The sequence below is a fragment of the Salvelinus namaycush genome, chromosome 11 (genome assembly GCF_016432855.1).
Source record: "Salvelinus namaycush isolate Seneca chromosome 11, SaNama_1.0, whole genome shotgun sequence".
Classification (NCBI taxonomy): domain Eukaryota; kingdom Metazoa; phylum Chordata; class Actinopteri; order Salmoniformes; family Salmonidae; genus Salvelinus; species Salvelinus namaycush.
Genome location: NC_052317.1, coordinates 4,183,490 through 4,199,419, shown reverse-complemented (window position 1 = coordinate 4,199,419; position 15,930 = coordinate 4,183,490). Strand labels below are relative to the sequence as shown.

Sequence of the window (15,930 nt, the reverse complement as noted above, 5' to 3'; positions counted from 1 at the left end):
AACAATGTGAATGTGACCAATAAAATTTGATAACAAGACATAGTATCAAGAACAAGATAAAACTAGCTGAAACGAGCCACCTATGATTCCCCACATGGCTGCTTCTTGTCATAGTTGCTATCTGGCCATCCAGAATCACAACAACACACTGCCTTTTGGCCCATTGAAGCTTACACATCGTTTCCGTGACCTTGTCAGCTAACCCGTTTATCAGTCATTTCAAGCTCTATTCCTCAACTTTTGTTCAACATCATACATCATATGATAAATATTTTCATCAGATTTTTACTATGCAATTGAGCTTGTGTCCTCAAAATCAAACCTTATTGGTTGTGTACACATATTTTGCAGACGTTATTGCGGGTGTAGCGAAATGCTTATGTTCCTAGCTCCAACAGTACAGCAATACCTGACAATACAGAACAATACACGCAAATACCCAAAATAAAAAGAAATATAGAAATATTAAAACGACCAATGTCAGAGTCCGGAATATTAATATATGTAATTGGAATAACTTGAGTTGCACCCCCTTTTGCCCTCGGAACAGCCTCAATTCGTCGGGGCATGGACTCTACAAGGTATAGAAAACGTTACACAGGGATGCTGGCCCATGTTGACTCCAATGCTTCCCACAGTTGTGTCAAGTCGGCTGGATGTCCTTGGAATGGTGGACCATTCTTGACATACAGGGGAAACTGTTGAGCATGAAAAACCCAGCAGCGTTGTAGTTCTTGACACACTCAAAGCGGTGCGCCTGGCACCTACTACCATACCCTGTTTAAAGGCACTTAAATCTATAGTCTAGCCCATTCACCCTCAATGGCATTGTAAGGGTTTAAACACTGTTTCCCATGGTTGTTCAATGAACCATAAACAATTAATGAACATGCACCCGTGGAACGGTCGTTAAGAGACTAACAGCTTACAGACGGTAGGCAATTAAGGTCACAGTTATAAAAACTTACAACACTAAACAGGCCTTTCTACTGACTCTGAAAAACACCAAAAGAAAGATGCCCAGGGTCCCTGCTCATCTGCGTGAACGTGCCTTAGTTATGCTGCAAGGAATGCATGAGGACTGTAGATGTGGCCAGGGCAATAAATTGCAATGTCCGTACTGTGAGACGCCTAAGACAGCGCTACAGGGAGACAGGACAGACAGCTGATCGTCCTCGCAGTGGCAAATCACGTGTAACAACACCTGCACAGGAACGGTACATCCGAACATCACACCTGCGGACAGGTACAGGATGGCAACAACAACTGCCCAAGTTACACCAGGAACGCACAATCACTCCATCAGTGCTCAGACTGTCCGCAATAGGCTGAGAAAGGCTGGACTGAGGGCTTGTAGGCCTGTTGTAAGGCAGGCCCTCACCAGACATCACCGGCAACAACATCGCCTATAGGCACAAACCCACCGTCGCTGGACCAGACAGGACTGGCAAAAAGTGCTCTTCACTGACGAGTCGCGGTTTTGTCTCACCAGGTGTGATGGTCGGATTCGCATTTATCGTCGAAGGAATGAGCGTTACACCGAGGCCTGTACTCTGGAGCAGGATTGATCTGGAGGTGGAGGGTCCGTCATGGTCTGGGGCGCTGTGTCACAGCATCATCGGACTGAGCTTGTTGCCATTGCAGGCAATCTCAACGCTGTGCGTTACAGGGAAAACATCCTCCTCCTCCTCCTGTGGTACCCTTCCTGCAGGCTCATCCTGACAAGACCCTTCAGCATGACAATGCCACCAGCCATACTGCTCGTTCTGTGTGTGATTTCCTGCAACACAGGAATGTCAGTGTTCTGCTATGGCCAGGGAAGAGCACGGATCTCAATCCCATTGAGCAGGTCTGGGACCTGTTGGATCGGAGGGTGAGGGCTAGGGACATTACCCCCAGAAATGTCCGGGAACTTGCAGGTGCCTTGGTGGAAGAGTGGGGTAACAACTCACAGCAAGACCTGGCAAATCTGGTGCAGTCCATAAGGAGATGCACTGCAGTACTTAATGCAGCTGGTGGCCACACCAGATACTGACTGTTACTTTTGATTTTGACCCCCCTTTGTTCAGGGACACATTACTCCATTTCTGTTAGTCACATGTCTGTGGAACTTGTTCAGTTTATGTCTCAGTTGTTGAATCTTATGTTCATACAAGTATTTACACGTTAAGTTTGCTGAAAATAAACGCAGTTGACAGTGAGAGGACGTTTCTTTTTTTGCTGAGTTTATGAAGTGGGTAAAACAGTATGTAAACATTATTAAATTGACCAGTGTTCAATGACTATGTACATAGGGCAGCAGTCTCTAAGGTGCAGGTTTGAGTACCTTGTTGTAGCCTGCTAGTAACAGTGACTAAAGTTAAGAGCAGGATTTTGGGCGGAAGCTGGCTAGTGGTGACTAGTTAACTGTCTGATGGCCCAGAGATAGTTTTTCAGTCTCTTGGTCCCAGGTTTGATGGACCTGTACTGTCTCCTATTATTATTTATTATTAATATTATTCACTCATTTGATCAAATGACAGGGCTGCTTCTGTGTTGTTTGTATTTTAACAAAATATTGGGCCTTTATAATTCATTTGAAATTAATTTTATTATTCTAGGCTTCAGAGGTGTTTTTCCAGCCGCTCCCTTACCCCTTCAAAAAACAACAAAGGCACATGGTATTCTACCTGTCAGTTGGAGCTGGAGTTGGACCTTAAAGTGACGAACTTCCACAGGTTTTATTTAACCTTTATTTAACCAGGCAACTCAGTTAAGAACAAATTCTTATTTACAATAACGGCCTACCTTGGCCAAAACCGGACGACGCTAGGCCAATCACGGCCGGTTGTGATACAGCCTGGAATCGAATCAGGGTCTGTAATGACATCTCTAGCACTGATATGCAGTGCCTTAGACCGCTGTGCCACTCGGGAGCCAAAGTAGGTGTAGGCTACTTTGCCTTGTCATCAAAACAAAAAGGCATACACAATGCATCTTAATTTGTTATATCATTGTTGTACTATTTTCAATAGGTCACCAGAAGATGCACGACCAGAACAGCCTGTTTGCATGGTGGACCATCCTGGCCTATACCCTATCTGCTCTCTCTTCATTGCAGAATACCATGATTATATACAGGGCAGAGTATAGGCCTCTGCGTCTGAAGCCAAACACAGTAAGCAATACTAAGTATACATGGTATTACTTGCTGTGTAAGGCCTCAGACGCAATTGCCCATGGTATACTCTTCATCATCATCACAAAGTCTATTTCATCATTTTGTGAAATAGACTGTGATGATACTGGAGATTATAACTTACAAAAAATATTCTAATGAGTAAACACTTGAATTTTGTTGTTGAAAGTAAATAAAGAAACCAGACTGCAATGAAAGGTTGTTGTCCTTCTTTATGAATTCTCTTCTCAGTTATTTACATAACATAATAAACAGATATACTGCAATTCAGTTTTCTTTATTGTAAACTACCAAAGTGCTCCACAGTGCCTTTGGAAAGTATTCAGACCCTTGGACTTTTCCCACATTTTGTTACGTTACAGTCTTATTCTAAAATTGATTAAATATTTTTTCCCCCTCAGCAATCTACACACAATACCCCATAATGACAAAGAAAAAACAGGTTTGTAGAAATTTTTGCAAATGTATTAAAAATAAAAAATCTTATTTACATAAGTATTCAGACCCTTTGCTATGAGACTCAAAACTGAGCTCAGGTGCATCCTGTTTCCAGTGATCATCCTTGAAATGTTTCTACAACTTGATAGGAGTCCACCTGTGGCAAATTCAATTGATTGGACATGATTTGGAAACGCACACACATGTCTATAAAGGTCCCGCAGTTGACAGTGCAAGTCAGAGCAAAAATCTGCGGAAGGGTACCAAAAAAAGTCTGCTGCATTTAAGGTCCCCAAGAACACAGTGGCCTCCATTATTCTTAAATGGAAGAAGTTTGGAACCACCATGACTCTTCCTAGAGCTGTCCACCCGGCCAAACTGAGCAATCGGGGGAGAAGGGCCTTGGTCAGGGAGGTGACCAAGAACCCGATGGTCACTGGCAGAACTCTAGAGTTCCTCTGTGGAGATGGGAGACAACCAGATATGGTTGTCCTTCTGGAAGGTTCTCCCATCTCCACAGAGGAACTCTGGAGCTCTCTAGTCTTCACCAAGTAGCTCCTCATAAAAGGCATTTTCATTCAAGATGTCCATGATCTCATGGTCCTCCTCATCCTGCAGGCCTTCCTCAGCGATGACCCTTTAGCACATAAGAACAGGGATGAATGGAAGGGAATTGTGTAGTTACAAGTTATCAACCTGTCGGCAAGGTGACAAAAGTAAAATTGTACAATACAAAGCTTTTCACTATCACATCTGCGAAAACGTAACAATTTAATATCTGATAGTCGATAACTGAAATAATATAATCATGTACAGTACCAGTCAAAAGTTTGAAAATAGTAAAAATAAAGAAAAACCTTTGAATGAGTAGGTGTGTCCAATCTTTTGACTGGTACTGTATGCTTGTAGCAAAGTCTGACCAGCTATACCTCCAGCCTGAGCTTCCATAAGTCCTATGATCTATCATAAGGGTTATATATTCATTCAAATTTTTTTAGCAATCATATCACAGATAAACATACACCTAATGAGAGATTGTGCTCGCTAATAATAATAATAAGCTACCCTCTCTCTTCTGGCTGGCAGGCTAGTAGCTACAAATCCAATTACAAGCAAGTTAGTTTTAGCTCCAATACCTAATGACATACTGCCAAAGAAAACAAACATAAAAAAATGACAAGACACGAGCTAAATCAAGTAGGCTACCTTGGTCCATTGGGTGACTGACTGCAGCTTGAACAACAGTCAACAGGCTAGCTACCATTAGTTAGCTCACAGACTGGTAGCTATCAATCTAGCTAACATTATCTGAAGTGACATAATAGTGGCCTGTAAATATGATGACATAGCTAATGTAGGCAAGTAATTAGTAGGAAATAACTTTGCCATCATTATCATGTAAACAAATTTACTCTAGAGAGACGTCAATTGCCATAGCTAGAAAAGTTCATAAAAAAATAGCTAGCTAGCAATGCCAATGTTCGCTAGCTAAAATCCAGTCCTTCAATCCTAAGTAGGTAGCTAAAGTTGCCAGAAGATACCTACCCTACCGTTACGCTTGTTTACACCGAGCTGCACTGGGGTTAGAACGCAATCATGGTTACATAAAGACACCGTGGAGTCGGTGCGAAATACGGGTTGGAAAGCGTACCTCAATGCAGGCATGGGATATGCAACTGTACTCCAACTTTTACCTTTATCTACACTGCTCCATCGAGAAGATTGAAATACTGCTAGTTTTCCTAGAAAACTGTCCATTTCGTCCTCATGCTAGCTAGCAGTAGCCACAGCAGCCAGTCTTCTCGATGGAGCAGTATGGATAAAGGTACAATTCGGAGTACAGTGGCATATCCCATCGCTGCAAAGGTACGTTTTGGCATATCCCATCGCTGCAAAGGTACGTTTTACGACCCATTTTTACGCCGGCTCAACGGTGTCTTAACGTAACCATAATTGCGTTTAGACTCCAGTGTAGCTCAGTGTAAACAAGCGTAACGGTAGGGTCGGTATCTTGTGGCAAGCTACATTTATACTCCATCATATTGATGACAAAAGGTTTTCCTACTAATGATTTGGGACCTTTATAAATGTCATATTTTTTCCAAGTCACTATAATGCACTTTAGACAAAAAGTCATCAGCATCAGTCATCTTCATCAGCACATGGCGGCTCAGAGAATGCCATTGAGTAGCTACTATAACGTTCATTTGGGCATCAGTCCTCAAGACAACATTCAAAACAATATTGTGATGAATGATGCTACCCATGAATAGCATGTCCTTTACTTATAAGAGAAAAATAAATATCTAGACACTTACTTCATGAATGGTTGATGCTGCTGCCGATTTGAAAATCAATGCGATGCTTGATGGAACTGCTGGGAAATCCACGTGTACCTAGCCTGATTTGCAATGTAGTCCGATGCAAAGTATGCTGTGCCGGAGGTTCGACTCAACTTCTCTGACAGTTGATTATGAAAAATAAATCGAAGCCAAATCAGACGATGTGATTGTTTGGAGGGAATACTGTGCAAAGGCAGCCATTCTGCACAATCTCTCTTGCTTTTGGGCGGGACCAGCACTAAAACTAGAAGGGAATATGTAAATAAACGATTAATGTTAATTCACTTATTATAATCAGATCTCCGGGTGACGTTATGCGGTGGTCCAAAATTACATCCCACCCGAACAGGCTGAAAATCCATGTGTTTTTTACACAAAAATGTCAGGCCTTTTTATTTTTACACAAAAATGACTGTCATAATTTTCACCATTTCATTGTGTTATTTTGACCTCATAGTGTCGAAACATCTTGCGAAAAACTGGAAAACATGTTTTTAACTGCACTGCCTCTTTAAAACCAGCCAGCCCTCCCTGAGAAGCAGCCAGACAGTGTTCTGTCTCCGTGAGCATTCTAGCTATTATACCTCCTCTGTTTTGTTTTATGCTTCAGATGGAATGTTGTTCAATCATGACAATTCAGTATGTGTTCTGTAGAACTCTTATAACAGTGTAAAGAGTTTGTGTGTGTGTTTTGTAGCACCCTGAAAATAGTACTGATTTTTGTACAATAGCTTTGATGCAGCTAGGTGGTGGTATTAGGGGCTGGTGTGTGTACTGCGTGTGTCGGCGGGGTGGGGGCGGTGGAGTAACCGCGTGCCGGTTTTGGTGGGCCTGTCTGCGTCAAAATCCCCTTTTTTTTTTTTTTTACCTCCCTGTGTGTGTGTGTGTGGTGACTAGTGTCCCGGCATCATATGTACAGAGAAAAGGTGTGTGTGCACTGTGCACATGCTCCAGTAGGAACATCTGTATTCCTTGTGTGTACAGTACATGATGAAGTGAGAAAGAAAACATAACAAATGAGTCTCCCACCCCAACACCCCCATCTTAGACTCATAAGTCGAGTTTGTGTTACATGTGCTGATCCCAGTTGCCTCGGACCCATCTGCAGCTGCATGGTTAGAAATATGTTTAAAAAAATGTCCCTATCTTCCAGCTGCACGGGAAAGCAGCAGAAAAGCGAGCGAGGAGATTGACTTTGCAATACGGCACCCTCCTAGCCCCCGGTCGATCGTGCAGATGCCCCATGGGAAAAGGAGGAGTGTGTGACATATGCGTCATGGGAAAAATATAGGAGAATGTGCATATGTAACACGTGTCTGAGCGCACATACAGTATGTGTGTGGTGTGTGTGTGTGTGTAAAGTCTTCTCCGTGTGAACGTTTCCTCTGCCTTAGGGGCTTTTTTCCACCTGCGTATAGCCATCTCGTACAGCAGTCAGTTGAACAAGAGAGAGGCTTAACAGAACAGCGGGGAATATAGACCGAGCTAACCTGACAAGGTGGGAGCCACACACACACACACTGGAGAGACACAGGGAGTTAATTAACATTGCAGGGAATGAGAGTGAATGAAGCTTTCCGCCCTTCAGCATTCCTTTATAGGGAGTATAATAGGGCTGAGCATTTGAAATAATTTCAATATTCAAATAATATTGTAACCGACATGCAGATTTACTAGGTTTATCACTAGAATACAATAACAGGGGGTGTATCACTAAGACAGCTTCAGGCATCAGTATATTGTTTTGGTCACTTTTCAGCAGTGGAACGATTTACAGCTAATGTCTTAGAATTACATTGGAATGCATTAGCTGTTTATCATGTTGTAATTACTCTATGCAAGTAGACAAATGCACCTTGCAGCTCCTCATATTAAACTTAATTCAGCATTAAGCATATTTAGCCAATGCATCGTATTTATGCTTTTGAACATTGCATGTGCCTGAAATATAATTTTCCATGATAGGCACATATTGAACATTTGTCTTCCTTCCAACAATGTCACGGAAGCTGGAGGAAGCAGTTTGTTGTAATCACCAGCGAAATCACTGTTTGTGAGGGACTTACGTGGGACTGTTTCCTCATCTCATCTATTTGAAAAGGAAACATTTGATTAATATACAAGGTTGTTTATATTTATTTTAGCTTGTGCACAACCATAGGAGCTTCATGGTATACACCAAAAATAGAGCGTTATAGCATTTGCATAATTGTGTTGGTTTGATGTACGGATGTTGCCATTGTTTTACTGAAAACATAAGTCAATACATACGGACTTACTGTCACAGTATTACTATATGCTACAGCTCAAAGAATATATATTTATTTTTGACTTATTTAAAACTGCAATGAGAATAATAAAACGTGTACATGGTGAAGTACATGGTGACTTATCCTTAATTCTTATTACAAGGTACTATTGGGTTACAATATCATAAAATGTATTTGGATATCCGGATAGTAGAAATACGTGTGTTTAACGTATGTTTTTAACCTGAGCACTTGCTGTGTGATGGAGGCATTTGCTTTTTTGTCCTCTATTGGTCCCGCAAGCAAGGGGGAGGCCGATGACTGAGCACCCCCATCGAATAAACTCAATGAATTGCGAACTCCTTGAATTTCGCTATTGTATCTAAAATAAATGTTTTTTTGCTCACTTTTTTTGTGTTTACTTTCCAGTATTTACACTTGGAATATCGTTTTTCAACGGTTAAAGTAAAAACATTTTTACAACGCCTTTTCATTGTTAAAATAGGCCTATCATTTTTTTTTTATGAATACAAATGATCGAATAATAACATCTGTTTGGATATTCAAATAACCGAGCCCATCTCTAGAGAATAACACTTCAATATGTCTAAAATAATATTACATATACTGTAGAATATAAATGACACTTAGCAGATGCTTTTACCCAAAGCAACTTACAGTAGTGCATACATTGGTGTGTATTTGATCCCTGCTGGGATTGAACCCACGACCTTGGCGTTGCTAGTGCCACGCTCATACCAACTAAGCCACAGGACTATAATTAACATGGACCGATTCTTCCATGAACTATCATTCCTTGATATGGAATGTTTATGCATATTCACATGATGTATTTTAGTAAGGCTTATAATACATTCAGTCTCTCTCCAATGTAGTAAATTCCTAACTGACAAAAAAATAAATAGCTGTTTAGTCAGGATCATTAAGAGATGATAATGCTTACAGTGCCTTCGGAAAGTATTCAGACCCCTTTACTTTTTCCACATTTTGTTACGTTACAGCCTTATTCAAATTTATTAAATTGTTTTTTCCCCCCCCACCTCAATCTACACACAATACGCCATAATGACAAAGCAATTTTTAGTTTTTTTTGTTGCAAATTTATTAAATAAAAAAAACTTAAATATCACATTTACATAAGTATTCAGACCCTTTACTCAGTACTTTGTTGAAACACCTATGGCAGCGATTACAGCATCGGGTCATCTTGGGTATGACGCTACAAACTGGTCACACCTGTATTTGGGGAGTTTCCCCCATTCTTCTCTGCTGATCCTCTCAAGCTCTGTCAGGTTGGATGGGGAGCGTTGCTGCACAGCTATTTTTAGGTCTCTCCAGAGATGTTCAATTGGGTTCAAGTACAGGCTCTGGATGGGCCACAAGGACATTCAGAGACATGTCCCGAAGCCACTCCTGCGTTCTCATGGCTGTGTGCTTAGGGTCGTTGTTGGAAGGTGAACCTTAGTCCCAGTCTGAGCGCTCTGGAGCAGGTTTTCATCAAGGATCTCTCTCTGTACTTTTCTCAGTTCATCTTTGCCTTGATCCTGACTAATCTCCCAGTCCCTGCCGCTGAAAAACATCCCCATAGCATGATGTTACCATCCCGTAGGGATGGTGCCAGGTTTCCTCCAGATGTGATGCTTAGCATTCAGGCCAAAGAGTTCAATCTTGGTTTCATCAGACCAGAGAACCTTGTTTCTCATGGTCTGAGAGTCTTTAGGTGCCTTTGGGCAAACTCCAAGCAGGCTGTCGTGTGCCTTTTACTGAGGAATGTCTTCCGTCTGGCCACTCTACCACAAAGGCCTGATTGGTGGAGTGCTGCAGAGATAGGAGAACCTTCCAGAAGGACAACCATCTCCACAGAGGAACTCTGGAGCTCTGTCAGAGTGACCATCGGGTTCTTGGACACCTCCATGACCAAGGCCCTTCTCCCCGATTGCTCAGTTTGGCCAGGCGGCTAGCTCTTGGGAAAGTCTTTGTGGTTCCAAACTTCTTCCATTTAAGAATGATGGAGGCCACTGTGTTCTTGGAAACCTTCAATGCTGCAGAAATGTTTTGCTACACTTCCCCAGATCTGTACCTCGACACAATCCTGTCTCGGAGCTCTACGGACAATTCCTTCTATCTCATGGCTTTGGATTTTGCTCTGACATGCACTGTGGGACCTTATATAGACAGCTGTGTGCCTTTCCAAATCATGTCCAATCAATTTAATTTACCACAGGTGGACTCCAATCAAGTTGTAGAAACATCCAGGCTGATCACTGGACACTGGATGCACCAGGGCTCAATTTCAAGTCTCATAGCAAAAGGTCTGAATACGTATGTAAATAAAGTGATTCTGTTTTCATTTCTAATAAATTCGCAAAAATGTCTAAAAACCTGTTTTCGCTTTGTCATTATGGTGTATTGTGTGTAGATAACTGAGTTTATTTAAAAAAAAAAACAATTTTAGAACTTAACCTTTATTTAACTAGGCAAGTCAGTTAAGAACAAATTCTTATTTACAATGACGGCCTACCTCGGCCAAATCCAGCCGACGCTGGGCCAATCACGGCTGGATGTGATACAGCCTGGAATCAAACCAGGGACTGTAGTGACACCTCTCACACTGATACGCAGTGCATTAGACCGCTACGCCACTCGGGAGCCCGAGAATAAGGCTGTAACATAACAAAATGTGGAAAAAGTCAAGGGGTCTGAATACTTTCCGAATACACTGTGAATACATGCTTATGACAAATCGTATGATGTCAATGTTAAACGTTAAAATATAGAGTTACAACAATAATTAGATAGATAATAAACAGAGTAGCAGCAGCGTAAAAGAGGGATCTGGGTAGCCCTTTGATTAGCTGTTCAGGAGCCTTATGGCTTGGGGGTAGAAGCTGTTAAGAAGCCTTTTGGACCTAGACTTGGCGCTCTGGTACCGCTTGCCGTGCAGTAGCAGAAAGAACAGTCTATGACTATTGTGGCTGGAGTCTGACAATTTTTAGGGCCTGGATGGCGGGAAGCTTGACCCACAGTGATGTACTGGGCCGTATGCACTACCCGCTGTAGTGCCTTGCGGTCAGAGGCCGAGCAGTTGACATACAAGGCAGTGATGCAACCCGTCAGGATGCTCTCAATGGTGCAGCTGTGAACCTTTTGAGAATCTGAGGACCCATGCCAAATCTTTTCAGTCTCCTGAGGGGGAATAGGCTTTGTCATGCCCTCTTCATGACTGTCTTAGTGTGTTTGGACCATGATAGTTTGTTGGTGATATGAACACCAAAGAACTTGAAGTTCTCAACCTGCTCCACTGCAGCCCCATCGATGAGATAGTCCAGAATCATCTCCTTTGTCTTGATCACATTGAGGGAGAGGATGTTGTCCTGGCTGGCACCACACAGCCAGGTCTCTGACCACCTCCCTACAGGCGGTCTCATCGTTGTTGGTGATCAGGCCTATTGTGACACTGTTGTGTCATAGGCAAACTTGATGATGGTGTTGGAGTCATGCCTTGCCATGCATTCAAGAGTGAACAGGGAGTACTCGAGGGGACTGAGCACGCACCCCTGAGGGGCCCCCATGTTGAGGATCAGCGTGGGCGGATGTGTTGTTACCTACCCTTACCACCTGGGGGCGGCCTGTCAGGAACCAGTTGCAGAGGGAGGTGTTTAGTCCCAGGGTCCTTAGCTTAGTGATGAGCTAAGCATGGCGCCGACAGAGATGGTAGCCTCGCTTCGAGTTCTTAGGAAACTATGCAGTATTTTGTTTTTTTATGTATTATTTCTTACATTGTTACCCCAGGAAATCTTAAGTCTTACTACATACAGCCGGGAAGAACTATTGGATATAAGAGCAACGTCAACTTACCAACATTACGACCAGGAATACGACTTTGCCGAAGCGGATCCTCTGTTCGGACCACCACCCAGGACAATGGAACTAATACCAGTAGGTGATCCAAAACAACGACGCCGGAAATAGGGGCAGATGAAGTGGCCATCTGGCCAGGCTCTGTAGACGTGTACATCGCACACCGCTCCCGAGCCAATGTCCAGTCTCTTGACAACAAGGTAAATAAAATTTGAGCAAGGGTTGCTTTCCAGAGAGACATCAGAGATCGTAACATTCTCTGTTTCACGGAAACATGGCTCTCTCGGAATATATGGTCGGAATCGGTTCAGCCACCGGGCTTCTCCTTGCATCTCGCCAACAGAGATAAACACCTCTCTGGGAAAGGAAGGGCGGGGGTGTATGCTTTATGATTAACGACTCATGGTGTAATCATAACAACATACTGGAACTCAAGACCTTTTGCTCACCTGATCTAGAATTCCTTACAATCATGTGGCAGCCATTTTACCTACCAAGATCATTTTCGTCAGTTATAGTCACAGCTGTGTACATTCCCCCCCAAGCAGACACCAAGACGGCCATCAAGGAACTTCACTGGACTATATGTGAACTGGGAACCATACATCCTGAGGGTGCATTTATTGTAGCTGGGGATTTTAACAAAGCAAATTTGAGAACAATTCTTCCAGCCTATTGATTGCTCTACGCGTATGCGCAATACCCTCGATCACTGCTACTCTAACTTCCGCGATGCATACAAAGCCCTCCCCCGGCCTCCCTTCGGCAAATCCGACCACAACGCCATCTACTCAAACAGGACGTACCAGTGACGAGAACCATTCAACGCTGGTCCGACCAATCGGAAGCCCCGCTTCAAGATTGTTTTGATCACACGGACTGGAATATGTTCCAGTCAGCCTCAGAGAACAACATCGACCTATACGCTGACTCGGTGAGTGCATTTATAAAGAAGTGTATTGAAGATGTTGTACCCACTGTGACTATTAAAACCTACCCTAACCAGAAACCATGGATGGATGGCGGCATTCATGCAAAACTGAAAGCGCGATCTACCGTATTTAACCATGGAAAGAGGTCTGGGAATATGTATAAATATAAACAGTGTAGCTATTCCCTCCGCAAGGCAATCAAACAAGCGAAATGCCAGTACAGGGACAAGGTGGAGTCGCAATTCAACGGCTCAGACATGAGACGTATGTGGCAGGGTCTACAGGAAATCATGGAGTACAAAAATAAATCCAGCCACGTCACGCACACCGACGTGACGCTTCAAGACAAACTAAACACCTTCTTTGCCCGCTTTGAGGATAACACAGTGCCACCGTCACGGCCCACTAACAAGGACTGTGCCCCCCCTCCTCCTTCTCCGTGGCTGATGTGAGTAAAACATGTAAACGCGTTAACACCCGCAAAGCTGCTGGCACAGATGGCATCCCTAGATGCGTCCTCAAAGCATGCGCAGACCAGCTGGCTGGTGTGTTTACAGACATATTAAATCGCTCCCTATCCCAGTCTGTTGTCCCCACATGCTTCAAGATGTCTACCATTGTTCCTGTACCCAAGGCGGCAAAGATAACTGAAATAAATGACTACCGCCCCATAGCACTCACTTCTGTCATCATGAAGTGCTTTGAGAGGCTAGTCAAGGATCATATCACCACCACCTTACCGGCCACCCTAGACCCACTTCAGTTTGCACACTGCCCCAACAGGTCCACAGACGACGTAATCGCCATCACACTGCCCTATCCCATCTGGACAAAAGGAATACCTATGTAAGAATGCTGTTCATTGACAACAGCTCAGCATTCAACACCATGGTACCCTCCAAGCGCATCATCAAGCTGGAGGCCCTGGGTCTCAATCCCGCCCTGTGCAATTGAGTCGTGGACTTTGACGGGCCGCTCCCAGGTGGAAGGTAGGAAACATCATCTCCACTTCGCTGACCCTCCACATTAGGGCCCCACAAAGGGGTACATGCTCAGCCCCCTCCTGTACTCTCTGTTCACCCACAACTGCGTGTCAAAGAATGCCTCCAACTCAATCAAGTTTGCAGATGACACAACAGTAGGGGCATTGATTACCAACAATGGCCTCTCTCTTGCATTTCAAAGACGGTACAAAAGAATAGTTTTTTTTCTTCTTTATATTACCTTTCACCATATCTATTGTGTTATATTCTCCTACATTCCTTTCACATTTCCACAAGCTTCAACGTGTTTGCTTTCAAATGGTACCAAGAATATGCATACCCTTGCTTCAGGGCCTGAGCTTCTGGCAGTTAGATTTGGGTATGTCATTTTAGGCAACATTTTTTAAAAGGGACGGATCCTTACTCACATCGGCTACGGAGAGCATGATCACACAGTCGTCCGGAACAGCTGATGCTCTCATGCATGCTTCAGTGTTACTTGCCTCGAAGCGAACATAGAAGTAATTTAGCTCATCTGGTAGGCTTGTGTCACTGGGCAGCTCGCGGCTGTGCTTCCCTTTGTAGTCTGGAATAGTTTGCAAGCCATGCCACATCCGACGAGCTTCGGAGCCGGTGTAGTATGATTCAATCTTAGTCCTGTATTGACGCTGTGCCTGTTTGATGGTTTGTCGGAGGGCATAGCTGGATTTCTTATAAGCTTTCCGGGTTACAGTCCCAGTCCTTGAAAGCGGCAGCTCTAGCCTTTATCTCAGTGTGGATGTTCCCATGTAATCCATGGCTTCTGGTTGGGATATGTACGTACGGTCACTGTGGGGATGACGTCATCAATGCGCTTATTGATAAAGCCAGTGACTGATGTGATGTACTCCTCAACTCCATCAGAAGAATCCCGGAACATATTCCAGTCTGTGCTAGCAAAACAGTCCTGTAGCTTAGCATCTGCCTCATCTGACCACTTTCTTATTGACCGAGTCACAGGTGCTTCCTGCTTTAGTTTTTGTTTGTAAGCAGGAATCAGGAGGATGGAATTATGGTCAGATTTACCAAATGGAGGGCGAGGGAGAGATGGAGTAAAGTTGGTCTAGAGTTTTTTCCCCCTCTGGTTTCACATTTAACATGCTGGTAGAAATTAGGTAAATTAGGTAAAACAGATTTGTGTTTCCTGCATTAAGTCCCCGGCCACTAGAAACGTTTTCCTGTTTACTTATGGCCGTATACAGCTAACTGAGTGCGGTCTTATTGCCAGCATCGGTTTGTGGTGGTATGTAGACAGCCACGAAAAATACAGATGAAAACTCTCTTGGTAAATAGTGTGGTCTACAGCTTATCATGAGATAATCTACCTCAGGCGAGCAAAACCTCAAGACTTCCTTAAATTTTGTGTACCTGCTGTTGTTTACAAATATACATAGACCATCACGCCTTATCTTACCAGAGATCACTGTTCTATCCTGCCGAGAAAGCTTAAAACCCACCAGCTGTATGTTATTCATGACGTCGTTCAGCCACGACTCGGTGAAACATAAGATATTACAGTTTTTAATGTCCCGTTTGTAGGATATACATGATCGTAGTTCGTCTATTTCATTATCAATTGATTGTACGTTGGCTAATAGGACCGATGGTAAAGGTAGATTACCCTCTCGGCGACGGATCCTTACAAGGCACCTGGATCTTCATCCATGATACCTCTGTCTCTTTCTCCTGCATATGACGGGGATGAGGGCCTTGTTGGGCGTCTGAAGTAAATACTTCCCGTCCGACTCGTAGAAGAAAAAGTAATTCTCCAGTATTGGGTGAGTAATCACTGTCATGATATCTAGAAGCTCTTTTCAGTCATAAGACATGGTGGCAGAAACATTAAGTACAAAATAACGCGAAAAAACATGCACAATTGATTACGGG

At 43.4% G+C, this 15,930-nt stretch overlaps 1 protein-coding gene across 1 annotated transcript in view; it reads right to left on the bottom strand.

Annotated features, from left to right (window-relative positions):
• The window catches only part of efr3a (EFR3 homolog A (S. cerevisiae)), a 221,032-nt gene that overhangs the window by 41,660 nt on the left and 163,442 nt on the right, over positions 1-15,930 (bottom strand). The gene's annotated exons all lie outside the window — the stretch shown is intronic.